General features: G+C 43.9%; 1 protein-coding gene across 2 annotated transcripts in view; it reads left to right on the top strand.

Annotated features, from left to right (window-relative positions):
* The first annotated feature begins 5,357 nt into the window (after nucleotides 1-5,357).
* The window catches only part of LOC116940105 (DENN domain-containing protein 2B-like), a 41,259-nt gene continuing 31,108 nt past the window's right edge, over nucleotides 5,358-15,508 (top strand). Inside the window, exon 1 of one of the 2 annotated variants that reach the window (XM_076065405.1) lies at nucleotides 5,358-5,875. The gene's annotated coding sequence lies outside the window, so the exon portion shown is untranslated. Of the gene's footprint in view, nucleotides 5,876-5,934; nucleotides 6,491-15,508 lie in introns of those variants that run through there. The other variant, XM_076065406.1, reaches the window with a different exon arrangement.

The following is a 15,508-nucleotide window of genomic DNA, read 5'->3' on the forward strand; positions in this document are numbered from 1 at the left end:
GCCCATACTCGTGATTACCCTTCCAGGCCGACAGGTGGCACCCTATCATTACACTGATATGTACTTGTGTATTTTGCGTCACCTCGCTCCAGCCACTAACAAAAAAATATTCTTGAATCAAATCGCGACCCTAACTTCTTTACAATTTATTGAATCACGAAGATGCAGTTCGTTATGCATCTCTACTTGATAGCTATGCAGGATGTTACATCAATTAATTCGTCTGTACTTGCAGGTAAGGATTGCTACTTTGATCCCCATTAGACTTTGGGACCTACATTACCATGCAGTTTTTGTCCAAGCAACTTCTGTACCGGTTTCCACATTGTGGGCCTTATCAGCAGTCAGGCCTGCTAAACGAATATAACAACACGGTTTGACTACTTTAGATGCACATTTTTTTATATCACTCCCTTCAAATGTTCATTAAATGAGATGCTAATTTAGATATCTTCACGCTGGTCAGTGCGGGACGGTGAACCAGGCGCGTTCAGATATCACCCACCGATGTTTGCCGTGGCCAGGAAATTGGAACTCGGGTATCCAGCATGCTGAGAACCACTGCGCACCCATCGCTGCTGCACACGTGTTGTCAATCTTTCGTCTGGGTGATGGCAACGCAGGACATCCATGTGGTCAAGATGGATAACCGCGTCAGGAGCAACGGAGCGTATCGTCGCTGCGATGTCCCCTTCGTATTTGCGAATCGGGCATTGCATCGTTCCTTGTTTTACGGTCTGTTCTGGACGACCACGTTCGCACATTGGACAGTTTTTTTTGTGCGTGTTAATTAACTCGGCTTTATCAAGCTCCCACGCTGTGTGCACATTCCGTACGCGTATAGTCTAGCGAGCAAACATCTTGCAGCTTTTACGGTACCGTTGTTTTTATAGTTTAGACTTTGTATCACTTTATAACATTGGTTGCACGTTGTAAAGCAAGTGAGTATCATCACCCCGGCCCCGTGGTGCGGCAAGCCTCATCACGCATGCTTCATATTATATCTACAGAACCAATTGACGTTCGATTTAAAGCTTTCGTGACTGCAATGATTCATCTTCTTTGGTTCTTTCGGTAAAGTCACGTAGAATGAGAATAAAATAATAAATTGATAAAATAAAATAACACAATAATATTCTCACGACGTTTCGGCCACAACACAAGCGGATATTATTGTGTTATTTTATTTTATCAATTTATTATTTTATTCTCATTCTACGTGACTACCGAAAGAACCAAAGAAGACAATTGACGTTCATTGTAACGGCAGGCTTAGAATTATATAAGGATCGGGGGGAATGTGAGGTGCAGCTGCCACGTGGTCAAGACAAAAGAATGTTTTGGGGTGGGGGGGTTGGTTATCACTATCGACTGTTAAAAGCCCGTGGGCTGCACTTTCACCTTCGGTAACTGTCGCTGCGTTGAGCAGGTGACACTTGAATGGTTACGATACTACACAGAGCCAAGAACATATCAGTCCCTGGCATGGCGAATTAACAATTCTGTCTGCCTCTGTGTGTGACATGACAAAAAAATTCAGTTAATTTGCCTTATACTTCACCAACCATCGTTCGCTCAATTGCTCGGGCCTCGTTATCGCTCTGCGATGACGAGCTATCGCTCGAAACGTCGTTTATTAATATTTCGCATTTAGGCCATTGTTCTCGACGAATGTGTTGAGTTTTTTGTTTTCATATTAACGGCGTGAGATTTCATCTTGCTGTGGTTAAGCAGTGGCGCAGTGGTTAGCGCTCTGCACTGTGAACCCGGTTTAATTTGATGCCTGAGCACGACTCACGTTAGTGGCGAGTAATTTATTGACAGAACCGGTTATGCCCCCTCTCCCCTCCCCCAAATCCCCTCCTTCACCCAACCACATTGACAAGCGTGGTGAAGTAGGGTCAAACGACACCCTAGACCAGTGGTTCTTAACATTTACTGCAGCCTGCATCCCTTTGAATCTTAATCGTAAAAAAAAGTTAATGAATACATAGGTTTGATGAAACCAAGTAGTTGTATTTTTTTATTTAAAGCTTTCGTGACTGCAGGGATTCATATTCTTGGTTCTTTCGGTTATATTTTTTTATTGTTTTATATTTTTATTATTGTATTGTTTCCCTTCTACGTGACTTTACCGAAAGAACCAGGAATACAAGTAGTTGTACTTACGTGCCCGTGCTCAATTTGTGTTTTCGATTATTTACCTTCGAAAATATCTGGCCATGTCTCGCACCCCCATAAAGGGCAACTCGCATCCCAGGGGGTGCACGCACCCCAGGTGAAGTACCACTGGCCCAGACCGACAGTGCTCTTCGTCAAACACAATGCTATGGAATCCACGTGCCACAGTTATGGAATTGCAAACGTACTTATTTTGTTGACTTTCCGTAGGAATTTGCACTGCAGGGCTCAGAACAATAAAAAAACAGACACCAACTTCAGGTTATTTACAAGTATTCCGGCCAAAAATGTTCTGAACCGCATCATATAGATACATATTTGCCGACTGGGAATTCATTGTAACTACAGTACTGTTATATATTACTATTGTATCAATACTGTATATTAATACACCGGCATTTGAGACGATGGGGCAAGCTGTTTAAATCCTCCCAGCAGCACACAACCACAGTTAGTTGATCGTCAGGTCACGTGTGGTTAAAGTGTGGGTACTCCCACCTCATCATCCAAGCGGTTTGACCAGCGTGGAAAAGTAGGCCAAAGCACCCTGTGGGGGAGTTCTTAAGCGCTTCCTCTCGTTGAGGCTGCTCCGCCAGGCAGCGCAGTGGGAACGCAATTGGGAGGCTGCACATTTGCCGTTATTCTTTTGGTATAAACTAGGGCTGAACGATTCGGGGAAAATATCTATTTTCGATTTTTCTGACAGATATTGCGATACAAAATTTAAGTCAAGCTTCAGTTCAATATTCACTCTGTAATAGATTTAAAACACGTGATGGAGCCACGTGATACCATCACAATATGAACTGCTCTATATATTCTAATGCAAGGATGAGAAGCTAAAAGATATGAATTGCTTCCAACATGTATTTTATTAAAATGTTTTAATAGAAATAGAACAATCAAACAGAACAATTGTTCAGTTAAATAAGTAAAATTTTAATAATAAAAAAATAAAACAATTCCAATAAGGAAGTAATAGGACTTTTCAAATCGCAAAAAAAACGCTGCCTTTGCGATTTGCTAATGGCATTGTTTCAAATTGCGATTTCGATTTGAAATCGATTAATTGTTTAGCCCTCGACTATAAATCATCGTTGAAGTGTTGGCGCAGTGGCGAGCGCACCGCAACGTGCACCCGGCCACGGCTAACTCACATCAGTGGCGGGGCTCCCTCCCCCCAACCCACCTCCCTTCACCAACCCGCACTGACCAAAACGGGGTGAAGTATGGTCAAACAACCGCCACAACCGACAACACCGCGTGGGGGGAGGCCTTCACCCGGCAGTGGATTAACAAAGGGCTGTACACATCATCGTATCCATACGAGTACCCGATGCGTTTTCATTTGAAATGCTGATCGCCATAGTTCAGAAACTAAGACCAAAGCACCCCTCGTCGAATCTCGGAAGCTTAAGCAGGGATGCGCCTGGTGGTTGCACGGATGGAAGGCTGCCTCTATGGACGTGCCAGGCTGCGACGGAAGCCGAGAGATGAAAGTTCCGCAATGGGTATTTTGAATCCATTTAAGGGGCCTTCCATAAATGACGTCACGCACCTGGGGGGGGGGGGGGGTGAGACATTTGTGACGATGTGTGACGAGGGGGGGGGGTCGGTTGAGAAATGTGACGTCACATCAAAATGCGCAACTTTAAATAAATATAGAGAACACGTCCTAAATTTTGATTTAAAGCTTTCGTGACTGCAGGGATTCATATTATTGGTTCTTTCGGTAAAGTCACGTAGAAGGGCAACAATAAAATAATAAAAAATATGAAACAGTACAGTTCTCACGACGTTCCGACTGCAACACACCTGATGATGATTGCTTGTGTTGCAGTCGAAACTTCGTGAGAATTTTATTGTTTTATTATTTTATTGTTTCCCTTCTACGTGACTTTACCGAAAGAACCAAGAATATGAACACGTTCTAATTAATTAAATAGACTTTTTAATACATGTTTTCTCCTACAACATCAGAGTGCAGCGCCACATTAAATACGCACTACAATGACAATAGTTTAAACGGTGTCAGACCAGAGGACGCCTTTTGGCTCAAAAAAAAGCTGTCTGGTGTGGACCAATCAGTTTCAACAGACAATGCATTATATATTATCAGAGTATGTTTTTTTGTTTGCATTCTGATCACAAGCATTGTGGTAAATGCAGACATTATTCCTTGTTAAAAGGTTTCAGTTTGGTGTTTTAACATCTTAACACAGCTGTTTTGTTGCCAGAAAAAAAGGGGGAAACCCTATTATTATATTTTGGAAGTGGCAAAGGAGGTCCTATAATGTTATTATATTTGTGTAGCTATATGGGACATAGTAGGTGAATGTTGTTTTTAAGGGTGAGCAATAATAACATTGATAATAATAATTAGAGAAAGTCCAGTTGTACTTCTTGGACACGTAAGGGGCCATCCATAAATGACGTCACGCACCTAGGGGGGAGAGGGGGTGTCAGACATTTGTGACGATGTGTGACGAGGGGGGGGGGGTTGAAAAATGACGTCACATAAAAATGGGCAACTTTAAATAAATATAGACAACACGTTCTACTTACCCTCAACATGTGCAGCGCCACATTAAATAGGCACTACAATGACAATAGTTTAAAGCGATTTGAAGCGTGTTTTATTTTCAAAATGGAAATACGGTTTGGGGGGGGGCAGAGCTTTGTGACGTCATATTTGAGGGGGGGTCTGACTTTTTGTGACGCCGTGTGACGAGGGGGGGGGGGGTCAAAAATCGTCCAAAATCTCGTGACGTCATTTATGGACGGCCCCTATGAATGAGTTTTGGCTGGTAGCAATATAGGTACACGGCACAACAATCCGAGGAAGAAGTTGAAATTTAAGTACATAAGCAATTTGAACCACTGGATGAAACTAGGAGTTCCGAGTTCAGTATCTTGACGCAAAGTTGTTGAATATCACGGACAGAAGTGAATGAAAGGAAGGCCGTGACTGCCAACGTCTTTGAGAAAGGGCCTTGCTCACAGCGAGAGAGAATAACAGGTGTACGAATCTACAATATGCGAACGCTGCAATGCCCTAATCCCACCTCCGACCGGCACGGATGGCCACGTACGGCTTAAAAAAGTTCAACATTCGTGCAGGGCGGCTCTGGCTAAAGCGAAACGCGGAAGGGAGGTAAGAGGCGAGCAAGGTGGTCTCGGAACTCGACAGATGCGGGTGAGAGCCTCCCTCTCTCCCACCACCAGGCGAGGCTGGTTGGCACCGCGCGATCCGCCCAGAGTTTGGTATTCGTGACATCGTCGCCGCTGCCGGCTAAACGTCCAGAGACTCTCGCTTCCTCCTCGTTATTTTTTTATCATTACCACCAACAACGACGACGAAGTGTTGTTCAGTTTTGCGGTTTCCTGTGAATCGTCGCCGCCGCTGCCGCCTCTTCGTTTGGGGGTGCGCACGAAGCGTTTGCTGATAATGATGCCCCTTTGCCCGACCTCTGTGAAGTCGCACGGCGTAAGGTAGAATTATTATTTTGTGTTTGTTTGTTTGTTTTAGTAGAACACCCGCCCGCGCGCGCGCCTTTTTTTTAGTGGTGTGCATGCGTGCAACCTAAAACAACAACGTGGTGCTCGTAACGCGGAGGGAACTCTTCTCTGTCGGCGAGCGAGTGAGAGGGCGTGAAGAGCGCGCCCGGCTTCCCGGTGTTCGACTGCAGTCAAGGTGAGAGAGAGAGAGAGAACGAGAGTGAATGAATTCATGGGAATGTGTTAGTGCCGCGTGTGCCGTGCTATGCCGTAGCACTGCATCTCAGCGTTGCCATCATCAGCAGCAACACTGCAGCTCAGCGTTGTCATCATCAGCAGCAACACTGCAACTCAGCGTTGTCATCATCATCAGCAGCAACACTGCAACTCAGCGTTATCATCAGCAGCAGCGGCAGCTCAGCGTTGTCATCATCATCAGCAGCAACACTGCAGCTCATGGTTGTCATCATCAGCAGCAACACTGCAGCTTAGCGTTGTCATCAGCAGCAGCGGCAGCTCAGCGTTGCCATCATCATCATCAGCAGCAGTCATTTCTCACAGTCCCGCGATGGATCGAGCCACCACCGAGTGGTAGCCACCAGACGAGCCGATTAAAATGTAATCGCTCCATCTCCCCGCGGTGGTCTGCCTCCACTCCCCGTGGTCGCTGCTACACTCCGTCGTTCGTCTCGACCACCGGCCCTCGTTGCTTCGTCTCGAGCCGGCTAAGCAGTGTTGTAAGCGGCGCTGTATGCCGCGTGTATGTTGGACTTCTTTCGCGCCGTACGTAGCCAACCGTAGCTGATCGGAGGTGCGTGGGGCAGGACAACACACACAACAAGCCACAGACTAAACACGTGTTGTAGGTCAGACGTTATTACGCGTCCATGTTGCTCACGTTTGCTGCGTACGGAAAATTAAATCCGATCACCCGGCTGAATGCAGTACTGTAGGAATATAATCCACATTCGATTACTTATTTTTGTATACAAAGTTACTTAGTGACGGCCGGGTGGTTAGATCATTGCGCTATGAACGCGACCATCCAGAGGTGATGAAGATTCCCTCCCGATCACGTGTCTCTGTATCTTCTTTCACGTTTCTCAGTCTTCTACTTACACGTGTCTCAGTCTTCTTATTACACGTGTCTCAGTCTTGTTATTACACGTGTCTCAGTCTTGTTATTACACGTGTCTCAGTCTTCTTATTACACGTGTCTCAGTCTTGTTATTACACGTGTCTCCGTATCTTATTATTACACGTGTCTCAGTCTTGTTATTGCACGTGTCTTAGTCTTGTTATTACACGTGTCTCAGTCTTATTACACGTGTCTCAGTCTTCTTATTACACGTGTCTCAGTCTTGTTATTACACGTGTCTCAGTCTTGTTATTACACGTGTCTCAGTCTTGTTATTACACGTGTCTCAGTCTTGTTATTACACGTGTCTCAGTCTTCTTATTACACGTGTCTCAGTCTTCTTATTACACGTGTCTCAGTCTTGTTATTACACGTGTCTCCGTATCTTATTATTACACGTGTCTCAGTCTTGTTATTGCACGTGTCTTAGTCTTGTTATTACACGTGTCTCAGTCTTCTTATTACACGTGTCTCAGTCTTGTTATTACACGTGTCTCAGTGTTGTTATTACACGTGTCTCAGTCTTGTTATTACACGTGTCTCAGTCTTGTTATTACACGTGTCTCAATCTTCTTATTACACGTGTCTCAGTCTTCTTATTACACGTGTCTCAGTCTTCTTATTACACGTGTCTCAGTCTTCTTATTACACGTGTCTCAGTCTTCTTATTACACGTGTCTCAGTCTTCCTATTACACGTGTCTCAGTCTTCTTATTACACGTGTCTCAGTCTTGTTATTACACGTGTCTCAGTCTTGTTATTACACGTGTCTCAGTCTTGTTATTACACGTGTCTCAGTCTTGTTATTACACGTGTCTCAGTCTTCTTATTACACGTGTCTCAGTCTTCTTATTACACGTGTCTCAGTCTTGTTATTACACGTGTCTCCGTATCTTATTATTACACGTGTCTCAGTCTTGTTATTGCACGTGTCTTAGTCTTGTTATTACACGTGTCTCAGTCTTCTTATTACACGTGTCTCAGTCTTGTTATTACACGTGTCTCAGTGTTGTTATTACACGTGTCTCAGTCTTGTTATTACACGTGTCTCAGTCTTGTTATTACACGTGTCTCAATCTTCTTATTACACGTGTCTCAGTCTTCTTATTACACGTGTCTCAGTCTTCTTATTACACGTGTCTCAGTCTTCTTATTACACGTGTCTCAGTCTTCTTATTACACGTGTCTCAGTCTTCCTATTACACGTGTCTCAGTCTTCCTATTACACGTGCCTCAGTCTTCTTATTACACGTGTCTCAGTCTTCTTATTACACGTGTCTCAGTCTTGTTATTACACGTGTCTCAGTCTTCTTATTACACGTGTCTCAGTCTTCCTATTACACGTGTCTCAGTCTTGTTATTACACGTGTCTCAGTCTTGTTATTACACGTGTCTCAGTCTGGTTATTACACGTGTCTCAGTCTGGTTATTACACGTGTCTCAGTCTTGTTATTACACGTGTCTCAGTCTTCTTATTACACGTGTCTCAGTCTTCCTATTACACGTGTCTCAGTCTTCCTATTACACGTGTCTCAGTCTTGTTATTACACGTGTCTCAGTCTTCCTATTACACGTGTCTCAGTCTTGTTATTACACGTGTCTCAGTCTTGTTATTACACGTGTCTCAGTCTTGTTATTACACGTGTCTCAGTCTTGTTATTACACGTGTCTCAGTCTTGTTATTACACGTGTCTCAGTCTTGTTATTACACGTGTCTCAGTCTTCTTATTACACGTGTCTCAGTCTGGTTATTACACGTGTCTCAGTCTTCCTATTACACGTGTCTCAGTCTTGTTATTACACGTGTCTCAGTCTTCTTATTACACGTGTCTCAGTCTTCCTATTACACGTGTCTCAGTCTTCTTATTACACGTGTCTCAGTCTTCTTATTACACGTGTCTCAGTCTTCTTATTACACGTGCCTCAGTCTTCTTATTACACGTGTCTCAGTCTTGTTATTACACGTGTCTCAGTCTTCTTATTACACGTGTCTCAGTCTTGTTATTACACGTGTCTCAGTCTTCTTATTACACGTGTCTCAGTCTTGTTATTACACGTGTCTCAGTCTTCTTATTACACGTGTCTCAGTCTTCTTATTACACGTGTCTCAGTCTTCTTATTACACGTGTCTCAGTCTTCTTATTACACGTGTCTCAGTCTTGTTATTACACGTGTCTCAGTCTTGTTATAACACGTGTCTCAGTCTTGATATTACACGTGTCTCAGTCTTGTTATTACACGTGTCTCAGTCTTGTTATTACACGTGTCTCAGTCTTGTTATAACACGTGTCTCAGTCTTGATATTACACGTGTCTCAGTCTTGTTATTACACGTGTCTCAGTCTTGTTATAACACGTGTCTCAGTCTTGTTATTACACGTGTCTCAGTCTTGTTATTACACGTGTCTCAGTCTTCTTATTACACGTGTCTCAGTCTTGTTATTACACGTGTCTCAGTCTTCCTATTACACGTGTCTCAGTCTTGTTATTACACGTGTCTCAGTCTTGTTATTACACGTGTCTCAGTCTTGTTATTACACGTGTCTCAGTCTTGTTATTACACGTGTCTCAGTCTTGTTATTACACGTGTCTCAGTCTTGTTATTACACGTGTCTCAGTCTTCTTATTACACGTGTCTCAGTCTGGTTATTACACGTGTCTCAGTCTTCCTATTACACGTGTCTCAGTCTTGTTATTACACGTGTCTCAGTCTTCTTATTACACGTGTCTCAGTCTTCCTATTACACGTGTCTCAGTCTTCTTATTACACGTGTCTCAGTCTTCTTATTACACGTGTCTCAGTCTTCTTATTACACGTGCCTCAGTCTTCTTATTACACGTGTCTCAGTCTTGTTATTACACGTGTCTCAGTCTTCTTATTACACGTGTCTCAGTCTTGTTATTACACGTGTCTCAGTCTTCTTATTACACGTGTCTCAGTCTTGTTATTACACGTGTCTCAGTCTTCTTATTACACGTGTCTCAGTCTTCTTATTACACGTGTCTCAGTCTTCTTATTACACGTGTCTCAGTCTTCTTATTACACGTGTCTCAGTCTTGTTATTACACGTGTCTCAGTCTTGTTATAACACGTGTCTCAGTCTTGATATTACACGTGTCTCAGTCTTGTTATTACACGTGTCTCAGTCTTGTTATTACACGTGTCTCAGTCTTGTTATAACACGTGTCTCAGTCTTGATATTACACGTGTCTCAGTCTTGTTATTACACGTGTCTCAGTCTTGTTATAACACGTGTCTCAGTCTTGTTATTACACGTGTCTCAGTCTTCTTATTACACGTGTCTCAGTCTTCCTATTACACGTGTTTGTCCCACTCGTGTGGGGTCCCCTGCCCTTGCCAACCTTCTCCACGCTGCCCTGTCCTGCGCCTTCTCTCTTTACGCTCCTCGGGGTCACGGGTAACAATCCAGAACGCGGCCGATGTCTTCTCGGATCTCATCAGAAGCTATAAGTGGAGTTGAGTCTCGAGTCGTCTGGATAAGTTCTCGGATGGAAGCGACCCCACATCATTGCGTCTCGCCCCTTGCTTGTCCCACGACGCTGCCATCAGAGGGCAGCACAGGAAACTCCACAGCTATTGCTGTCCTCCAGAATCATTGCTACCTGCCACCTTCTTTCTACCCCACACTTCGCCAGCGTGCTGAACTGTTGTAAAATAACCACCCTTGACACAGTAAGGGGGGGGAGTGGAGGGTGAGAGACTGTCATCCATCCAGCAGTGGATTTTACAAAGGGGTTTGTGATTTAGGAATCGCAGTCATTGCCGATGATGACATTGCTACGATTCGATAAGGGCCCGACGTTGCGCTTCTGTACTTTTTGGTTCTTTCGGTAAAGTCACGTGGGTAGAAAAATAAAATGAAAATAAAAAATCAAATATCACGACATTTCGATCGCCATACAAGCGGCGGTCGTCCTCGGGCGGAAAAAAATAATCCAGCAGTTGAACTGCGTAATCTGGTTGGAGGTGCAGCAAAGTGAGAGAGTCGCGATCGGAGGATCTCCGTGCGGTTAACACAATCGCGCCTTTGCAATCGTCTTCCGATGGTGCCCTCTGACTTTTGAGAGGTGTTTCAGATTGTTGGCCGGCACTGTTCTTCACTCCGCCGTGAAGGCGTTGACGGGTTCCCCACGGGTTGGCTCGTGTTCTGGTTTGACTGGTTTGGAATAGTGTACAGTGAGAAACTATTAAAAAAAATGTCTAAAAGTCACGATACCGCTGAGTGCGTGGGACACTGTTGGGGATGGGGGGGGGGGACCTTTTTCCCAGTATACAAAAAAATAAAAGAATAGGTTTTACCCTTTCTGGCACTGAAACAGTTGTGTTAAGATGTTCAAACACCAACTTGATACCTTTTGCAAGGAATCAAAATCTGCATGAACCGTACACACGGTACTTGTGATGAACACGCAAAACAAACATGCTCTGATATTGCATTGCCTTTGTACTGTTCGCCCTTTAACGTTCTCTGGCACTGGTGAGACGAGGCCATGCAGATGGGCCGCCGTCTCTGGTGTAGGACAATCAGTTTCAGTGACAATGCCCGTGTATTAATTATCAGAGCACATTTTGTTTGCATGTTCACCACAAGTACTGTGTGTGTGTGGTCAATGCAGCAACTTGATTCCCTGCAAAAGGTTTATATTTGGTGTTTGAACAGCCTAATGCAACTCCTGCTATGAAAGGCCATTGCCTTCAACGTCGTCTAGAATACTATACTGTTTTACCTATTAGGGAGGGGCGGGGGGGGGCAGTGTTAATGACGGACGTTTTAGATAAATATCGGCGCATTTTAAATGCCGTATATGCACCTTTTTTTGTTTGTTAATGTAAATATGTATTCAGGCAAAATGCGCGGGGCCCCTGAAGACAAGGCCACGTCCACGCTGTGATGTTGGCGGTCACACTGCGTGGATGGACGACTTTTCGTGGCACTCATTCGCGTGTGAAGAATTTCATTCATTCGGGGTTACGCTGTGGGCGCAGCAGCGGGCCCTCGCAGCAAAATCCAGTTGTACTGCCCTTCTACGCTCCCCTCGCCTTCAGCGACCAGCACCACGCTTATGGTCATAGCCCCGACGAACCCCACCCCCCACCACATACAGCGTGGGGAGGCCCTAGTCCAGCAGTGGATTGACAAAAGGGCTGTACGTACGCATGTAGGTACAAGTGTTCATCACGGGTAAAATGAGCTGCTGATGAGTAGGACGACTCGTCTGTGCCAAGTAAGGTAAAGCCATTTCTACAAAAAGAAACAGGAACCTGACACTGTTTTTTCGGTAAAGTCACGCAGAAATAAGATATAATAAAACAACATAATACTATACTAATACTATACGACGTTTTGATTGCAACACAATCTTCATCAGGTACAGAAGAGCTAAATTTAAGAGAGAGAGGAAACACATAACCGCAGATATATATACGGACACCCAAATAGAGGGAATTAACAGATACACAAGGGGATACAAAGACGGAGGAGCACACTAAATCAAACAGGGTTTAGCAAAATGTAGAAACTAAAAAGCAAAACAGACGGTCGGTCAAAACACAATTAACGCAACGTCTGGTTGAATATGTTATTTCAAAGATTGCTAAATTATAAGTTAAGTGTGAAATCCAAGAGAGTGCTGGAAAACAGACCGCATACACATATATCGACATCCAAGCATCACGGTTTAGCACAGAGACATGGGGAGAGACACGCACACAGAGTGAAGCAACCTCTCTGTGCCGTGGCCTTAAATGGAAGGAGGCAGAGGAGCTGGACCTGAGAGACAATGGGATACAAATTAGCATAAAGACGTTAAAATTAAACATCAAAGGAACGGCGTGGTGGAGGGGTACTACGGGTTTTTCAGCACATGGGGTGCTGCAGAGGAAGTCGCAGCACACACTCGGAGACACCAAGGCACACATAGTATTAGTAAAGTATTATGTTATTTTATTATATCTTATTTCTACGTGACTTTACCGAAAAAACCAAAGAGTATATCCTGCAGTCGCGAAAGCACCAAAAATCTAGTTTCGGAACCTGACACTCAAAACTCGATTGCTATTATATCTGCCAATGCACCTGAGACATTTATCTTACTTTTTGAATAATCCATACAGCTTGGGTGTCAGAATGTCAGTTTTATGAGGTCATTGTCGCGACACTTACAGTACTTTGCTGTGCGGCGTTTCAAAACATTAAGACGAGACTGGGTTGGGTATTAAAATAATCTGTTGGGCATTCAACTACAACTCGAAGCTTATGGCATTACAGCAGCTATCGGGCGTGCAGGCAGTACAAATGCACCGCTGCCCACAGGCTGGAAGGGGCGCAGGCATCGATTTCATTATTGTTATTATTACGCTTACCCAGGAAATATTGAGTCTCAAGACACTTTTTCGTGAGGGCCTTGCCATGTTTTCGCAGCAGGAGGCGATGCGTAATCGCAAGTGAGTGGGTGTAATCTTTCGGCGTTGGGATGTTTGACCAATCTCAATTACGTTGCGTGATTGTTGTTGTTGTTGCTATGGGAGAAGTAAGAGGGGACCAATGGAGAGAAGATAACTCTACGCAGAAGGGCACCCGAGTCGGGAATCGAACCCAGGCCCTTGTGGCAGCGAGGCACGAGTGTTACCACTGCACAAGACTGCCGCCCACGAAGAGATGGGGGGAAATCTAACAGGGGGGCCTCATGTTATTCCTTAATGAAAGCAGTGGAGTGACAGATGACTTTGAATTCTTATTCTAGGTGAGATAAAAACTTTTTTTTTATTTAAACCCATACCGGATCCCATTGATAGTAAAGTATTGTTCAGGCAGTCCTTCGTCATGAAAGCACTATAGCCCACACGTGATAAAGTTCCACATCAGCAGCAGAGGTGGGTGAATTATTAACCAATACAGGTTTCCCTTGATTTACGAAAGGGATGTGTTCTTCAAAAAACACTGGTAAAAGAAATTGTGTAAATCGGAATGGCTTTTCCCATTGGGATCATTCATTAAGGTGGAACATTTGATTTTACAAAGGTGTCCAGGGTATCAACGGACACCAAGCAAAGACGTAATGACACGTGTACAAACATTTTTTTTAATTTATCCCCGATTGTGCTATCCGTGTCATGGCATGAGACGAAGAATTAATGCTGGTAATTTGGCGAAATTAAGTGCAGAGCAAAATTAAATTATATGGCTTTTTTTGCTGTCACGAGTGAACCAGCCTGAGACCCTCAACTCATTAAACATGAGAACCCAGATTAATTACAGGGTCTGAGTTGTGCCAGCTCAGCACTCTGACCGCTCAGCTGCCTGGCCACCTCTTGAAGCCAACTCTGGAAATGTTCTGTCGTTTCAAAGGCACCACACCGTATAGTGAGATCTCTCTGAAGGAGCCCAAAAAGTTTCATCAGTGGTATATTTTCCTGTTTGTTCCTACTTCATTTTTTCTGTTATAAGGTCGTGCTAATGGTGATTATGGTGACTTTCGTGATTTGTGTCCATTATCTGACGCTTTTCTTTCATGAGATTCGTCCATTGACCGGAGCGCAAACGGTGGAGGTTTGAGAATGTGGGGAGATGGCATTTCAAGCTTCATTCAGTCCCACCCCACTGAGCTTAGAGAAAACTGAACCCCCTCGTATTTTAAATGATTATCATATGATTACATTTGTATTAATTGGCATTCGATTGCGAATAACTGGATAGCGCCTCCAGTCAAATGTAATCATCATTGTCTGAAAACAAATGAAATTTCTCGGTCAAAACTCCAAACATTTGAAATGTAACAGGAGAGTAGCAATGTCTGCAATACTGCGCTCTGTCCGCCAGGTGGCTCTATAAACTCGACCATCGTGCCTGTGTTGGTCAATTGTCTTCTTGCTTATGGCAATATTCTGAAATACTGTACAAATGTCGAGGTCTGCTGGCCACGAGAGTGTCTTCGAAGAAAGTTTATGATGAAAGGCTCGGACTTGAGGAGGCCTTAATCCAGCAGTGGAGTAATCATGGCTGCTGCCTTTTCCGCTAGTCTGTGGTTCCTCCGCGTGCCTCCTCCGAGTCGATCTCTCTGTCTCTTAAACGGTGAGCGAATACTGTGCGGTGGCGCGTTTTAAAGTTTAAATATTTTTTTTATGATTAAGATGCGTAAGTAGTGGGCTGTTCAAAAATAAATGTTTTTGCTATGTATTTCAATACAGTTGTTGTACACGGGCGATAACAGTATGCGACGACTTGGAGATCCGTCATTGAGTAGTGGATCGAGGGAGGGATTCAAATTATTAAAGCAAACTCATTATGATGTTGCTCTGGAGAATTGTGTTAAAACGCGTTTTAATCAGCACAAGTATAACTGAACCGAGTTAAAGATTTGTCTGTGTTAAGTCCATCAACCCTGTTGGCTTTCCAGGCCAGTATTATAATAGGCCTGTAATATTTGGCAGACCAATAATATTATGATTCGTCCATCTGGATGGCCAATAGACCAAACCATAATTTTATTTTTGTGCAGATAAAAACGCGGTTCTGCTTATACATGCTCATTATTATTTATCAAGGCTGTTCCACTGTACATTTGTGCACTTATTTATCAAATTTATCCGTATTATCGGATCAACACCTGCTGTGGAAAGAAAGCTCGTGGCTGATTTGTGACCCGAGTTCGAATCGAGGCAAACACATGC

This window comes from Petromyzon marinus, chromosome 7 (assembly GCF_048934315.1).
Source record: "Petromyzon marinus isolate PM22_M1 ecotype Great Lakes invasive population chromosome 7, UKy_Petmar_22M1.pri1.0, whole genome shotgun sequence".
Classification (NCBI taxonomy): Eukaryota; Metazoa; Chordata; class Hyperoartia; order Petromyzontiformes; family Petromyzontidae; genus Petromyzon; species Petromyzon marinus.